Genomic DNA, 17,053 nt, shown 5'->3' with positions numbered 1-17,053 from the left:
AATTATAAAAAAAAGGACGGAGACATGAATAATGCAACAACTTTTTTTATTTTTTTTGTAGAATTTTTGAAATGCACCCAACCCTAGCACTGAATATTAGTTTTTTTTTTGTTTTTACAATATGCATCTATTTCGAAACAGAGCAAAATAACAGCAGTGCCACGGTTTACTCAATAACACCAAACAAGCCTTGCTCGTTTTTTTTTTTTCTTTTTCCATGTTCGTTTTGATAAAACCATACGAAAATAAAAACATCAAACATCACTCCAGTTTTGAAACACATTGAGAGGACGAAGGGAAAGGTGACATTGTGGTGAGCAATTCTGAAATCACAGTAAACAGGAAGTAAAGACGAGGCTAGTGATAAACAGGACAACACTTGGCCCCCAAAACAGTTCATTTAAAAAGCACAATACAGTGTTGTGAGTAAAAATATTTTACATTTATACACAAGTGCCATAAGTTAACGCAGACTTTTATTTCAGGAAAAATACAAAAGGCTGGTTGCGACTAAATTGAGCTACACCTGAAAAATTTACAAGCAAAAAACCTCTCAACTTTAATTTAACCTAATTTTTTGCAGGGGAACATTTGCAGGATAGCGGCTGACTAGCGAGGAGTCAGCCAACCAGTTAAGAAAAAAAAAACTGCAGTATCAGCTAGCTGAATCGCTTAACTAGGGGCCTCAAGGGCAAACGGTCAAAGACACTATGCTAGTAATCATCCATTTATACTGATGTAAGCAGGGTGGAGCTTTCCTGTAAAACCCCATGCTAATAAGAGCAAAACATTTCTTTCACATTTATAACCAGAGAGAGAGAGAGAAAGTCATTTTGCATTAAGCCTTTAGTCAGTTCTCTCACAGGTTATGAAGCAAATCAATGTTTTTACATCAGTTTGGTGTACAAGCAAAACTATAAACATGGAGGAGGCTACATGAAAGGGAAACTAGATATGTACTTTTGGGATAGTTTTAAGGTTTTAAGCATTATCTGAAAGGTTTTTTTTTAACGTTTAATGCTAAGTAATGTTTCAAGACCAGACAAGGAGTTATAACTGCAATGAAAACACATTTTAGTATCTATGACATGAAGCTTACATCAACCTGCTAATGTATCTGTAAAGGCTTTGGGGCATTTTGTAATTTTCCTATAAAAGGAGAGTTTCTAAAAAAAATATTTAATTGCAAATTGTTAAAGTAAAAAGGAGTTTATATTAGTGGCATCTCACACAGCAAACACACTGATATTTTACAGTATTTTTTGACAAGGACAAATTCATTAGTCACTGAACTCACTATTTTTTTCCATGTAATCTTTTTGTTTTCTTCTTAAAATATATTCATATATAATATTTATATCACATTTTATACATACAAACCAAGTGCCTGATCAAGGAGGAGTGGTAGCTAGGCTGTTTAATGTGGGAAAAGTGATGGGAGCACTAGTTAGAGAGTTAGCAGACAGAGGTAGGGAGCAAAGAGAGGTATGAACTTAAAGCCATGTTTCTTTGGTCAAGGGAAAATTTCCCTGAATCTTCTGGCGTTTGGTATGTTTTAAAATGGTACACCACCACCTGCAGAGATCCTGTTGTTAAGGTGTGGTCAAAAACTAAGAAAGGGGCACTTGAAGTTGCCTATTTACAAATATGAATTTGTTACAATATGGTAGATATTGCTTTTGAATTGAATGACACACTTTGACATCTTGCTTCAGCATGGGAACTACAGATAAGCACGATCAATAGCATGTCATCCTGTTTCATTCTGTTATAAATGTGCTGCTGTAACCTTAAGAGGAGGTCAATCAAACAAACAAACCAAACCAACAAAAGCTAAATATGTACATTATTTCACAATTCAGCAGCCCTGATGTCAACTTCTCTTATCCATAGGCATTCGAACAGGGAATGGGGTGAAGGGTACAAGATCAAGGTAGGACCTCAAGATGGGTTATATAAAAAAAGTCTCTAGGGGCTTTACATCAAGACCCAAGTGAGTCCCACAGTCTCCCATTCAGTCATGTCTCTTGTTACGACCGTTACGCGTACTGGATTCCTTCTTCCCACATTCGATGCTTCCAGCCGAGGTGTCTTGCTTGCAAAACCCTGGACTCGACTGGCCGCCAGATTGAGACAAGGCCAGGTAAGGGTGCTGAGGTAATAACTGGAAGTTAGCAGGTGGCGTCGTTGGTGAGTCTTGAGACGATGCTCTCCCGTCGCTCTGAGCTCTGTGTTTGAGTCTCAATTTGTGGGGCAGGGCAGTGCCTTTGATTTCCACTTGGCCATCTTTGCATTGGCTTGGTGAAAAGGAGCTCTGGGTCATGAATATGTGAGGGTGGTAGCTGCCTGTGTCGGAGCAAGAAGAAGAGGGAGACTCGTCATCGGTGGAGCCCCTCTTTATCCGAGCTGCGGGATCCCGTCACTTGAGGAAGTGTCCTTTCCTGAGTGACCCTCGTAGTACTCCTCTCGTCTCAAGCCTCCTTCGCAGGTCAGCACTGGTGGCTCGTCATTCTCTAAGGTTCCATTAGAACACTGGTACATCTGGGCTTCATCTCCTTCCTCTGGTCTCATTAGAAGATCTGGGCAGCAGCATCAACCCTGGGGTCTGTCTTTGAGCAATGTAAGCTTGCCTTTCAGCTGCTTCCCCATCTTGGTACTCATAAGGAGGAGAGTCCACAGTCTTTCTCTCTAGCTGTTTGGACACCTCTGCCAAGCTTCTGGGACTCCCGGTTGGTCCCTCAGTAGGTTGTGTGGGGTTCTGCTGTTCCCTAGGTATCATTTCCTGAGTTTCCACAGGATACGAGGCACTGCTTGAACGGTATAGGATAACACTTCTTTGAGCAGACTGTGGAGCGACTGGACTTGCAATGGTCTCTTGGCGTCTTTGCTTCTGTTGGCTGGATGAATAACCTGGCTCAAAAGCGTGCTGGTGAAGTACTGCTGGCAATCTAGAGTGAATGTTTAGCATGATCTGTGTGGTAGTGCTGTTGACAATGTCCATTTCTGAGACCCATCCCCTCCTGCTTGATGTCATACACAAGTGGCTCTGGGCTGTCCCGAGAGGAGCCATCAGACATATCTGAGAGAGAGAACCCGTGGGGAGTACTTTGCCATTTTCACATGGCTGTCCCCTCGGACAGACTGCTCTGTTTCAGAAGAATCAGAGTTTATCATCATCTGAGAAACACTTGAGTAACCATTAGGGTAGAAATGACTTGTAGAAGAGGAACATGAGGAGTTTCCTCCTGGACTCCTATTCACTGCTCCACCAATCTGCTGACTCTTCTCCATGTAGGAGGCTGTACTGATCATACCAAACCTGAGCTTAAGTTGTTGTAAAAGCTCAGTTTTCAGACGTACATTCTCATCTGCGTTCAGCGCCATAACTCTGTTCTCTAGGATCATGTCATTATAGCGCCGTTTCTCCCGAGAACGCTTGGCTGCCTCATTGTTCTTGCGTCGCTTTTCCCAGTAGGATGCATCCTTATTCTCATCTGAGATAAACTCACGTTTGCGTCGACAGCTCATGTTTGGCTTTGGCTTGAGAAGGCGGCTCTGGCGATTGTTGCTCTGAGGTGAATGGAGAAGATCACTGTAGTCCACAAAACTTTCTGCGTTCTTTAGGGGTTTGTCTGCACTGGAATTTGTTGGAATTTGTAAGCTCAAACTTTCCATTGTTCCTCAGTGGGAGCCAGTTTGAGACCTTGGCTTCACCACTGATAATGGAAATAAATGAAGAAACAGGGATGGGGTAAAGGGGAGAAAGTTGTCTACGGGAATTCCTGTTGGACAGTGGACTGGAGAATCTTCAACTAAGTAGCTGGATAATCAAAGACTTTTTGAGGTATTTTAGTTTCTGGAAAACTGAACCTCATTGATTTTGTTGATGTGAAACTCACTGATCAAGTGTCAAGGTTGGCTAAGAAGAGCAAGAACAGGTGCACCTCCTTGTGGGTCTCCTGCATTTAACAAACCCTGAAGAATTCCTTGGTGAATGAACTCTTCTGGCTGTTTTGCACACAACCTCTGTTAAAGCCAAACCAGACAACGAAAAAGGGGCAATAAAATCCTGAAGTCCAGGAAATGCGACCGAAATTGCTTAAAGAATTCTGACCCCCTTTTCTTTGTTTTTACTTTTATTCCTTTATGTAACGGCTCTATCAAGCCGACAGAGATGTGTCCCAGTGCCTTGGGCGTGTTGGAGGATATAGGTCACTCGGTCTGTCCCAGCTTGTCAGCCTCTTGGGGAAGGGTGCTGCTGCTCCCAAAGCCTCCAGCTGGCTGTTCGATGAAAGGCTGCAAACATAAAAGAGAAAAGAAAGACAGATTTGTTAATCCTCGAAAGCTAAAGCAATTCACAGTTTGCCTTTAGGCACTTCAAAGAAATCTTTTAATTTGTTGTGCTTTTTCATTTTTAATGAAACCCTCCATGCTTCTCTGCGTGGCTGGGTAATCAGAAGATTTAGAAGTGGAATGTTCAGCAGTCTTTGTCATATCCTCTTGCTTCATCTACTCAACCCTGACAACCACAGAATGTTTTCTGTTACCATGCAACCACCGTCTGACCTTCTAACCCTACTATTGATTTGTCTGTCTGCGACCCTTGACCTTTACTCTCTGGCTAGACACTGGACTCTTATGATGCAGGGAGAAAGAGCGGTTAGGAACGCTATCAGTGATTACTTAAGCTTTGTCACCTATAGCTAAACACAAATGACCTAAAATTAGTTTCCTTGTTCTGACACAAGTTAAACATCACCCTTTGTACAGAATTCCATCAAAGACTGTTCTGTAAACATGACTACACATATGGTAAACATTAGGAATGAACACATGATTTGTTTTAACATTTTGAAACCTTATCCTGTATTACATCATCTTCTCTGAAGGAACCAGTGCCAGAGGTTTTTACTTTTGAAACATTAACATCAAATGTTACAACACATCTCCCCTTGGCTGCACAGTCCAAAAGCCCTGGTGCCCCAATATGCGATGGGGCCCAGGAACTGAATTCAAAAACATTAACACTTCATTTTTTAATGACTACTCACTAAATGACTTTCAAGGAGAACTTTCGAAAGAAGCGCACTTTAGATGAAAAACGAGGAGAAGCCAAGAAAACCTCATAACAATAATTACTATAATGGCAGATAAACCGAGGTCAGGCAAAAGGCAAGCCAGGTTTTATGATCTGCGGATTGAGAGCTCTGCAATATAGGTCAGGCATATCTGGAAAAAGGGGAGAAGGGGAACATTCCATCAACATGAGTTCAGATCCAGGGGTGGTAACTGTTTCAGCCATTTAAAATGAGCACTAATGGAAAAGCAGAGTCGCCAGTGATGATTAACTCAGCAGCCAGTGGGCAATTCCACATTGCTGTGATCCGATCATGACCTAAACTGAACACCAACTCCCTACTTCAATGTCGCGATGTTGTTCGGGTGCCTGATTTCCTACAAACTTGACTAAAATATGTCTAGCCTTAATCCATAAATCTACTTTAATACCCTCTAATCTTTCTTATATTTGTTCTCTAACAATAAAATAGCAAATATAAAATGTTCAATCACATTCTTTTAGTTTACACTGAGAGTAAAAGCTTCGCTACATTTATTAGGAGAAGCAATAATAAAAGAGACTCTTGAAGACTGTACTTGCTCATCTACAACAGCACCATGACTATGCATTAAATACGATGTCTGCATCAGAAATTAGCAGATGAACACAGTATAATCCCATGATCTGGCTGCCCTTTTTATGGGTTATGTTCTCCTCATCCCAGACATCTGAGGCAACATTACGTAACTACAGACAGCTTAAGCTTCTTTTGATGGCTTCAATCAACACTTTCTGGTTTAGTCTGGTAATGCACATGGCCAAGACTGAAATATCCTTCCTTAACTAGTTGATGCTCTAAATAGAAGAAGTACAATTTTTTCTTAAATTTAAATAATGTAAAACTGTTAGTTTCATGAACTAATAGACATTTAAGTGAGGCACGAAAAAGAGTCTCCTGAATGACCCACTGACCTAGAAACTAAGGCAGCTAGCAAGGAAAAAAAAACTTTTTTTCTTGTGCTCAAATATAGGTCAGGAGTGAAACAGGCATCACGAGAGAGAGATAGAGGCAGAAAGGGCAAGGGAATTAAAGTGTTTGCTAAAAATAGAGAGGTGAGAGATAGATTGAGGATGAACGGAATGAAGAAGGGTAAAAAAAAGAAAAGAAAAAGAAAATGCAGGGAAAAGATTTTGCAGACAATTTGCTAAATGCCAGCTACACAACTTGCTTTCCAAGAAAACAAAAAAGGAATTATCTGAGAGGACTGAATTTGTGAGAAATTAGTTTAGGGATTTCATCAAAAATCATCTGCTAAATCAAACCGAATTAAACACGGAATAAATTGACTAAATCAATCAGATGTTTTTGTCAATTAATCATATCAGATTATTCGCTTCAAATGAGTAGTGCACCTTTTCACCTACTTTGTGAAATTTAAAAAAAACGCAATAAAATTATTATTAAATGTAAATGCAGTGTCTCTTTCTTTTAATCTCTTCCTTTAATAATGGATGGAAGGGGAAAAGTGTAGTAATAAAAATAGTGGGTGAGTTATTTAGCCCGTCAACCACACCCATGAGTTATTAAAGATGCATTTATCTACTCGCATTAGTAACTAATTATCAAATCTTAAACAGGAGACACCAAAGCCAAACCATCCTAAGGAATCTGACATGGCACACCTGTGTCTGTTATTCAAAACTGCTATTGATTACCATGTGGCACATGGATTAAAGACATAATTCCTTATAATTGATTTCACTGGATGACCTGAAATTAGCAAAGCTTAAAACAGTTACAAGACAATAAACCCCAATCTGCCCTACATGTAGGCTAGTATATGGGTTATATTTGTGCATGTGAGCTTTCATCAGGGAAGAAATAGCACGTCTGTCCCACTGTAGTCTTTACTTGGGCGAGGCCTGGAAACTATAATTCAGCTCAAATGTTTCATGTGTTGCTTTACAGCCGTTTTGGTAATGGAAATAATGGGAGAAGGCGGGGTGCGGATTTCATTGTGGCCATGTAATTGACCCTGGGGCAGAAATGTAATATTCGGCACGTGGGTTAGGAGCCCTTTTTTTTTTTTCCTCCCGTGGATTCCACGCCTGGGTTTATCTCCTCCAGTAGGAGGAGGGCAGGCCTTGGACAAGCAGGAGGAGTTCCAGGCCAACTCTTTCTATAAACACGCTCATATCATCCTCTATTGAAAAAAAATAAATGCTTTGACCAAGTCCATGTGTTTCGCCAGTCACATGTGCTCTCCTGCCCCACAAAACTAAAGGGTAATTTGCCTCTCCCTGTTAGCCACATCGACACAATAACGACACGTCTCCTCCCTATCTTCCTTTCTCTTTCACTATGAGAAATCTTAAGAAATCCACCGAGTGAATGAAGGTTTATTGCTTAAAAAGCACAATGAACTCAACACAAACCAACAATGACATTGCACTTCACAAACGTGTTTTGTTATCTATTAACAATCTGAAAGATTCATCTCCACAATTTAACACCGCTAATGTGTTTTGTTTGTTTTTTGCATTATTGCATATGCAGGTCCCAATTTGCAAGATTTTGCCGTAAACTGGCACAATCTTTGTTCTTTGTTATGGCAGACGGGGAGAGGTGCGTTTTCTACAGGTTTATGACCTACATTCTGAGCTGGCACACAAAGCAGGTCGTCTGATGCCCCCTGATGCCTTAAAGACCCTGCATATTTTTATTTTCTTATTTGCGACTTCTCGTTTCCCACCGTTATGTAACTCTTAACACAGACAGACTGCATAACGCCGAAAGTAAACGGCAAGTTGTCGAGTAAATTTCATAAGGCGGTTTTTAGGCTCATATAATGCACGCATTCTTGACTTATTTCTGTGGAATGTTACAGGGCATATTTGATTACTGCATAAACCAGTACACACCGATGAACTTAAAACGTGTCATTGAAAATCTTATGAATTAAAACAAATTTGTACTATTTTGGCACACTGCTGTGCCATAAGGAAGAAAAAACCCTCATTTAAAAACACAACGATCACACATTTAAATGACACTGTATAAACACTATATCAAAGATGAGGAGCTCATTAAATCAGTTTACAACCATCTGTCGGGAAGCTCAGGAGAATAACAACGCAAAGTTCATTGACATCTATAATCATAAATAGCACGCGCATCCTAGAGATCTGACCCCATAATAAGGTTTGGACACTTACTACAGCAATAACTAAATAGTAAATAGTCGCAACAGTTTCGACTAAGTATTTACGTTTCTGGAGACATACTTAAAATAGCGAGATTTCTGGCAGAAAATATACACCTCTAAATATTACTAGATAATGCACAAAGATGACATACTGATGGATATCGATAACGTACACGAGTTTTTGCGATTGCATTTTACATGCGATTTGAGTCGCATTTGATCGTCAGTGGGTATTTGCTCGCGTCTGCACGCCAGGAAAGAGTTAACGGTTCTGAGTCGTCTAACGTAAACACCGCGTTAACCTTTACCGAGCACGGTTACACGTGACAGCGAGAAGTGTGTCCGGGAGTTTTTCCTCCCAAAGCGGCGCATTAACTTCCTAACCCCAATTGGATTTCACACTTTGTGAAAACTTCAATTCAAACGTCGCTGACAAATATTTATCAGTAACCACATACCAGGACACTTCTAGCGATATAATGCGACACTCTAACGTTTCAATCCAAACGATAACCGTTACGCCCGACTGAACTTTGTAACTCCGTAACTCCGATTCGTGTATTAACGTGCTGGTGTTCAAATGGCGTGATATTATATCATTACTAAATAAGCAAATCGGATATGCGTGCAGAAAAAAAATGGTGCGCGGTGAATTAACGTGTATGGAAATATATGTATAAAAAAATACTGATCAAGTGCTAAATGTCCTGTCAACAGTCGCGAGGGGTCCTGGCCTCGCCTTAACGTTGCGAACATGCACGTTGAGCAACATCCGAATCTGTAACGAGCATGCGTAAACGCGCAAAAATACACTAAACCCTGTAGCTGTTGCATTTCAAGTATCACAGCCACTCGGAACAATTGCAGTCACCCAGTTTTAACAACCGCGTAAAATTTGCGCAAGATCACGCCAATGCGGTTGTAAAGCGTGCGATGTCCGCGCGCTCAAAAGTAGTAAGCAATTAAGCAGACGTACCGTTTGTGGCTTTTGTGCTCGTATCCAAAATATATCTTTTTTTTTTTTTTTGTCGCCCGTTGACTATTATTAGTCTCTTCGCGTCAGCCTCGGTGACTTGAATAAAAGGCGAAGTGGTGCACGCTGCACGCCGCGTCCGGTGCGCATGGATTCCGCAGCCCGTGTGTTTTGCCCTGGTTCCCTTGTGTTGTGTTGGCGAGGCGCTCCAGTATCCTGCCGCTAGCTGCTTCTGTTTAGAAAATGTATGTTAGTAGGTCAGTGGTTGCATAACAGGACGCTTCGGGTGCCTCGTCACGTTTGTTTCTCTCTTTTGCCCCCACCTACCTCCAGCCCTCCTCCCATCCGCAAGCCTGTGGCGGCGCGAGCGCATAATAACTGGGAGGGATCAGGCAGGCGGCCAGACCTACTCTCAGATATGTAGGACGGTCATATCCATAATCAGGCTGACATGCCGAAAACATGTAGATATTAAGGTTATATGCGACGTGACCTCTTATGATAGATCTGTGAAAATGTATTTGGTTATTGCACTGTACACTTTCATTCACAGTTTTTTTTTATTGCGGTTTTAGATGTTTTCAAAAGCGGTTAGCTACTAAATAAGTGCAAGCAGAAACAAGTGCCTTGTGAAGGCATTGACCCAATTTAAAGCAGTTGTTTTGCCGGCTGATTTTTGTTTGGCCTAATGTTTTTTTTTGTTTGGCCTCCTTATTAAAGAGTCATATTTCACCTCCATTTTAAACAAAGAAAAAAAAAGTGTGCTGTCAAACAATCATGATTAATTGCTTCCAATATAATTTTTTTCACATAATGTGTATACTGTGAATATCTATTATATGTGCACACATGCATATATTTAAGAAATGTGTTGTTTATATATATATATATATATATATATATATATATATATATATATATATATATATATATACACCTATTATACACAGCACATACACACAAATTAACTTTTTTATGCAATTAATTGCTATTAATCATTTGACAGCACTAAAAATAAATTAAATAAAATCCATGTAGAAGAGCATTAGGATATTTTGAGTCACTATTTTCAGACAATAAAGCACAATTTCCACCTGCAGGTTATTTCCCAGAATTAGCATAATGCATCTTAACGTTTTACTTTTGCATTGATGATATTTTTATTATTTTATTATGTTTAGCAAACATTTTTTTATTTTATTTCATTTTTACGTTTTTAAAACAAAAAGGAAAAAACCCTGTAAAACAATTTTCTATGGATATTTTGCAGCATTATGATAATAAGAATGTAATAATAACAATACTACTGCCACTACAAATAATAATAATTATTATTATTATTATTATTTCAATATAATATTAATTATTTTCTTAATGGTCCTAAAACTGTATTTTTATAATACATACATTTTATTTATTTATTTAGTGTTTTGTTTTGTAATATGCAATGGGCACTTTGACAGCTTTTGTAAGAATCACCCCCCCATCTGCTGATCCTAATATAAAAAAGGGACCGGCAAGCAATGGGTTTCCTAATTCCAAAGCCACCTCGAATGTTTTTTAATAGATAAATAAAAAAGAAAACAACATGTCTCCCTTTCCTTACAGACTGAAGTCACAGACACAATAGCATTGTGAAGATGACCTTGAACTTTGATGTGCCCCGCTGTCCCCTCCCTTTCTCCTTCCCGCCTTCAACCCCCCCAATCCCACCGCGCCCAGCATCGTCTGGAAGAGGTTTCCATGGCAACCGTCGCGCTACCCGCCTTACGTCAGGCCCAGCCTCCGTTTGAATGCGCGAGTGACGGAGATCAGCCAGTCAGGGGTCAGTGGACCAGTGGAGCAGGGATGTCAGGGACGGAAATTACCCGGGAATCGTGAATGTGCGGAAGTGACGGAGCTTGCGCGTAAACACCGAGGCTCAGGAAAAAAGCTCAGCGTCTTGTTTTAAAGTTTAGCTCTTTAAATAGACTCTCGCATCTATTTATATGCCCTTGCGTCACCAGAAAGGTCTCGGCGGAGCTCAGTTCTCGGGGGACCGAGGTAGCCTATATTTGGTGTCAGGTGTTTATTCTTAGCCTAAATGAAGTACGGGGAAATGTGTCAAGGTGAACATCAGGTGGTTTTGTCTTCGTGTGTCGTTTAATTCAGTTTATTCTATTAAGGAATGCGTATAATCCGAATGGAAATGCGAAATGATTTGCTGACCTCTTGTGGATTGTGATAGTGTTGCAAGAACAAATGTGGTTTATTTAAGGAGTTACGGGGTCTATAAAATATATACTGTGTATTGAAATCATTATGGATTATATCAATAAGATTGAATAACTTTTAAGGGAGGAATTGGCTCTTTTATTGTGCACTGTATTCAACTTCGAGTGCATTTTATAAGAAGTTTGTATTTCAAAATTTCACTCTAATTGGGTGTTACTTGCTCATTTTTTTAATGAAAACTGGTTTTACGTCAAATCTGCTTACGTTTTACAGCAACAGTCTTTCAAGATATATCTGAAGAACAGCCCACAACTGGATTGGATTAGGAACTTTGGTTGCGGTTTCTAATTACAAACCCGCTTTCTCATGAACGTATGAGTTGGCATACTGAGACATCTACAATGTCATTGCCCCCAGGGCTTTGAATATATCTGTTAAAACCTCATGTATACTGAGTAGAGAGATAGTCCATTAGTGCATGTCAACACTGTCCTGGGTCATTCTGGGAATCCAGAGATGGTTCTCACATGTTAAAGCAAGAGAATGTGTTTCAAAAAACATTGCGAAACCACCGCTGGCTGTCCCTCGAGTCGATTCAGCACACTTTGAATAATATAATTCTATACTATAACGCAGCTATAAAAATTCGGCTGCTCGAATGACATTTTAGTTGAATGATAAAAGGCAAATGAACAGGTCAAATATTTATTCACACAAACATAATAATGTATGCTTACTGTACAAATACACAAGAACTCACAAGACAACAGAACATTTCACCATCAAAATGCAAGTAACAGTGTAATTCAATTTAACCCTTGTCTGGACAACGGCAATGATCTGTATGAAAAGAAAAATATATATATATATGATGCAGTCTTTCAGTGCTGAGTTGCTACTGGTTCATGACAATAATCAAGAATTAATTCCATCATTTCCCCCTTCCTGTTCGGCTTTAATCAGGATATATGTTGCAAAAAGCAATGCACTGTTTCATAAATCTGTCAGAGCGCAGGAGGAATATTACAGTGTGGAGACTTTCAGGCTCACCGCGCATCTCCTCTCACTTCCTGACGAGTGTTTAAGTAGTGTTGGCACGTATTAGAGGAATGGCTTTTTACGACGGAGGATGTTAAGCTTCGTTTTGCATTTACAGTGACAGACAGGTCTGTGTGTGCGGATACTGTTTCGCGGGAGCCTGAGGCGTTTTTTGTTTTTGAGTAAGATCACAGTGTTTGAGGCAAAAAGGAGCAACTGAACGAATTGAGGTGAGGCGTTGTAGCCGACGAGTCCCGATGCCGCCGAAATGCTCTTGCGCGTTCCTGAATGTAAGTCAAAGGAAGGGAGTAAAAAAATGTTTTTAAAAAGCAATTATCCACCTTATTTGTAACGCAGGACATGGCAGTTCGTAACCTTAAATGCGCAAGGCTTCCGGTGTCATTTGCTTCCAGTTATTTTGGCTGAACCAAAACAGTCCGTCATGCTTCTTGATATTGCCAGGTAATTAATAACTCTTACATTTGCAGGCAACGTATTAGCGTTCACTGCTTTTTATTCAAATTTTATTATTCTCGAAATGAGCTGAAAATCTCGCACGTTCAAGGAAAACAGCTCACGTTGCAAAACAAGGTGGATATGCGAGTCCCGTTTGGTTACGACCGAGTGTGAAGAGGTAGTGATGCACGCGTGCTGCCTTCTTTCCATTCGCGATCGACGGATGTTCACGGCTGTGAGCGTTCGCAGTGCTCAATTCGTTTTGGTGAGCAACTGCTCGGAGAAGAGCTTCTTGAGCTGGGCCACTTCCTCGCTGAGAGAGCTGAGCTGAGACTTGAGCATGCTGTTCTCGGCTTGGTACTGAGATTCGTTTGGGTTCGCGGTGTGGCTGTAGTTCCTGTACTGCTGCTGCTGCGGCACGACTTTCCGGGAGTCTTCTCCGTCTTGCGGCGCCCAGTACCCCGCTCCCTCGGTTGTCCCCGAGAGGCCGTGAGCTCTCGGGCCCGCCGCGGGCAGCACAGGGCTCTGCCGGCCTCCATTATTGTCGCATTCGCCGCCACCTGGAGACTTGAACCTCAGCTTGTGCGGAAGAGACTTCATACCGTCCACCGGCTCCATCCGGTTGGATGACATGTTGACGTGTCCCATCGTCAAGACATCAGCCGGGGAGTGATGGGACTCGTAACCCAGCTCATCTGTTTGATGCGGAGACAACTTTCCATGCTCGCTTAGTCTGTCTTCAAAGAAGACTGGACTTCCGACACTGGACCCCCCTGGCGTGGAGAAACCCGAGTCTTCCGACATACTGCAGGCGTCTCTGATACTTCTCCCAGATTGCGGCCCGCTTTGGGATTGATTCGTCAACATTGGACCAGCTTGGTGAGCCCCGTCCCCACGCGGTAGGTAGTAATGCGGCGTCGAAGGCTGCGGGGCGCAGGATCCTGTTGTGAGAGGAAGTATGGAAGCGTTCGAGGGATCTTTAATGAGGCCAAAGCGGAATTTCAGCGCCAGCAGTTCGGCTCGTAACCTGGCGTTCTCCTCGAGCAGCGCCAGCACGCGGTTTTCCAGCACCATGTCGTTTACGCGCACCGCTTTTCGCGAGAGCGCTTCGCGGCCTCGTTGTTCTTCTTGCGCTTGTCCCAGTAGCCCTCATCCTTCTTCTCGTGAGGAATGAACTCCCGCTTGCGCCTCACGGAGTTTATGTTGGATGCAGCGGCGTCTTTGCGTTTAAGCGCCGACGTTCGGCCCAGAAGCGAGCGCGCGAGCAGACTGCTCGAGGTCAGGATGGACACAGCTTCATCGGTGAAAGACACTGTGCTACACAGGGGCAGCGCGTTCCAACGCCCTCATCTCCTGAGATGACTCTTCGTACATCTTGAGATTGTTTTGTCCTCCCCCCCTCAGTTGTGCTGTTTGGTCTGTGCTGTGTGTTCAAATGCGGTTTTCAGGTCAATCTTAGATGTTACTGACACAGCTGTGGCTCCACCTGGCGGCAGAAAGAACGTAACGAAATCCCGTCAGTTACGTAAGCTCAGTTACAACACAATGTTATGTAACTTTATTACCTCCCAGTGGCAAAGCACAGTACGTTCTTGCTACACCGCATAATATCAGGTTAACGAGCGTACAGTTATGTAGCTACCCACCTTACGCAAAGTGACGTTCTCACGTACAGACTTACATGCTATCAATAGATAAATACATCACTGGAATATCATCACGCAGACTAGTTTTTTCTTCTCGTAACTGGTCTACTTCATGTAAACCAGCAATGCTTTCTCTAAGAATTCCCGCGCTGACCTATTTGCTTGTGCGCGAGCGCTTTCTTCTTCCTGTCCCAGTGAGTCACTTTCATCACGGAATGCTGCCTTACTTAACACACTTATCTTACATTAGTACAGATTTTAATATATATATATATATATATATATATATATATATATATATATATATATATATATATATATATATATATATATATGGGCTATATGTTAAGAATCTTAATGTTAACCTTTATGCCAAAGAATAGACTTAACAAAAAAATGGATTAAACGTAATTATCCGGCAAAATAGAGTTAGTTGGGAAAAGTTAACTTGGTTTGATGTATTTAATAAAAAAAAAAAAAAAAACGAATTATGTTGAGTTTGAAAGCATCCCGACTAGATGGTCCAGATGTGGACCAGTAGTGATACATCTTTTAATACATGTCCCACCCAAAACGAGGGATTTTCCAAAAGGGATGAAATTGCAACATCTACCATTTGTCCAGACGAAACATAAAGACTTAATCTGCATATTAAAACAAAAATAGCTCAGCACAAACAAACAACTTGCGTCTTTGTACAGGACGCTTCACTCTGGATACACACGGTATGCAAACGTTAATAAAGAACTACAAAGAGCATATTACCGTTATATATCGTCGCGTGATTCTGTTCAGAAAGTCTTCGGTTCGAATCGATTCCAGCCACTTTTCGCTCCGCGGTTCTTTCCCAGACGAAGTCAAACGGTGTTCGGTTTTGCTTTCCGCCGGTTACAGTTAAACGGGGACTGCTAGCTCCGTTCGCTCGCTCCGTGTCTGTTGCGCCTCCGACGCGCTCGGCCCCTATTTGTGTCTTTGCTCCATCAGGTTCAGTCGAGGACGCTCCATCACCCCGTCTGAACCACATGTGTGCGGATGAACGGACCGCCCCCTCCGTACGCGCGCGCAGGACCCTCCTCTTCCCTCTAATCTCTCCCTCGTTACAGTTTTCGTCAGAATAATCTTTTCGAAAGCATTAAGTAATATTGCTCAATGTCCCCCCGCCCTCTCCACTGTCCTCGTGTGTCCTGAAAACCGACTGTTGTCCTCGATAAATGTACAGGAACTATATTTAGACCAGTGACGCGGGGCCAGATGTCCTTTTTTTCTTCTTCTTCTTCTTCAAGATAGCGCCGAAGTAAACGCCACAACAAGCTATAAAACGCTCAGATTGTGATGGTTTAAAAACAAAGCAAAAAACCTGTAAAGGCAAAATAGACTTTAACAGCTTTAACGTAATGTTATGCAATGGAAAACACTAAAGCGGTAATCATGTAGTGCCATGACCTATATCACGCATAATGCTATTCTAGCAATTCAATTATAGTTCTATTTCCGTTTTTACACAACTTATGAGCTGTAAAGCACATTGCAGAAATAGCGTGTTTATTTATAAATAAATTTGATACTGTAACACGTTTCATATAATCAGATATATTTATAAAGACATATGATGAGAAAGATTTTTTTCTTTTTTTTTCTTAAAGCTGTAGGACTAAGTAATGCAATCGTTCATTAATCAATCAATCATAGTGTATTAATGGATCATTTGCCTAGAGGTGCAGTTATATGTGAAGTTATTAAATAAAAGGTGATGACTTTATTGGATAAGAGTTGGTTTCATAATGTGCATTATTTTATTAGCATTTATGCAAAGTACTCATACTGGGGAGATTGTGATCTGCTGGTTTTCCTGTAGACTGTTAACCTATATGTAAAATTAATACAATGAAATGATTGCATTGAAAGCCAGTTGTTTTGTGTTACCTAAAACATGTCAGAAAATTGGATACAGGCTTCAATTTAAAAGATATTTCACCCCAAAATGAAAATTCCTTCATCGTTTGCCCACCGCTGAGATTTCTATTGAATGCAAAAGAAGATGTTTTAAAAGAAGTTGGTGACAAAAAAAAAAAAAAAGAGAAAATTGGGTGAGCTATGCCTTTAAATGAATGCACGTAGGTCCCATGATCACGTACTGCAGCCAAGAGTATCCGAATACACCTAAATCTTTCTGTGCTTTGTCTTTAAATGATCATTTTTTTGCAAATCTCATTGACCCTAGCATAATACGGCGCTTACAAGCAGCTCTCAGAGCACCGAGACGCTGGGAGAAAGCAAAACTGACAGCATGCGTGTTTGTGCTGCATGCCACGAGGAACAGCAGTTTGTTCGTCTCGCTGAAACAAACAAACAATCCCGCTGATTGTAACATGGCCTCGTCTTCTAAGCAGCGCGTAACCTCCTGCTCTTGATCTGCGAAAGCCACACGAGTGTTTTTACACTGAATTAGAGCGATCAGATC

General features: G+C 41.2%; 2 pseudogenes; both read right to left on the bottom strand.

Moving 5' to 3' along the window:
- Positions 1 to 769: 769 nt before the first annotated feature.
- Positions 770 to 9,440, bottom strand: LOC122341655 (annotated as a pseudogene).
- A 2,703-nt stretch (positions 9,441 to 12,143) lies between these two features.
- Positions 12,144 to 14,286, bottom strand: LOC122333769 (annotated as a pseudogene).
- Between the last annotated feature and the right edge of the window lie 2,767 nt (positions 14,287 to 17,053).

This window comes from Puntigrus tetrazona, chromosome 3 (assembly GCF_018831695.1).
Source record: "Puntigrus tetrazona isolate hp1 chromosome 3, ASM1883169v1, whole genome shotgun sequence".
NCBI lineage: Eukaryota > Metazoa > Chordata > Actinopteri > Cypriniformes > Cyprinidae > Puntigrus > Puntigrus tetrazona.
Note: the sequence above shows the minus strand (reverse complement) of the source record. Positions and strands in the feature narration are given on the sequence as shown.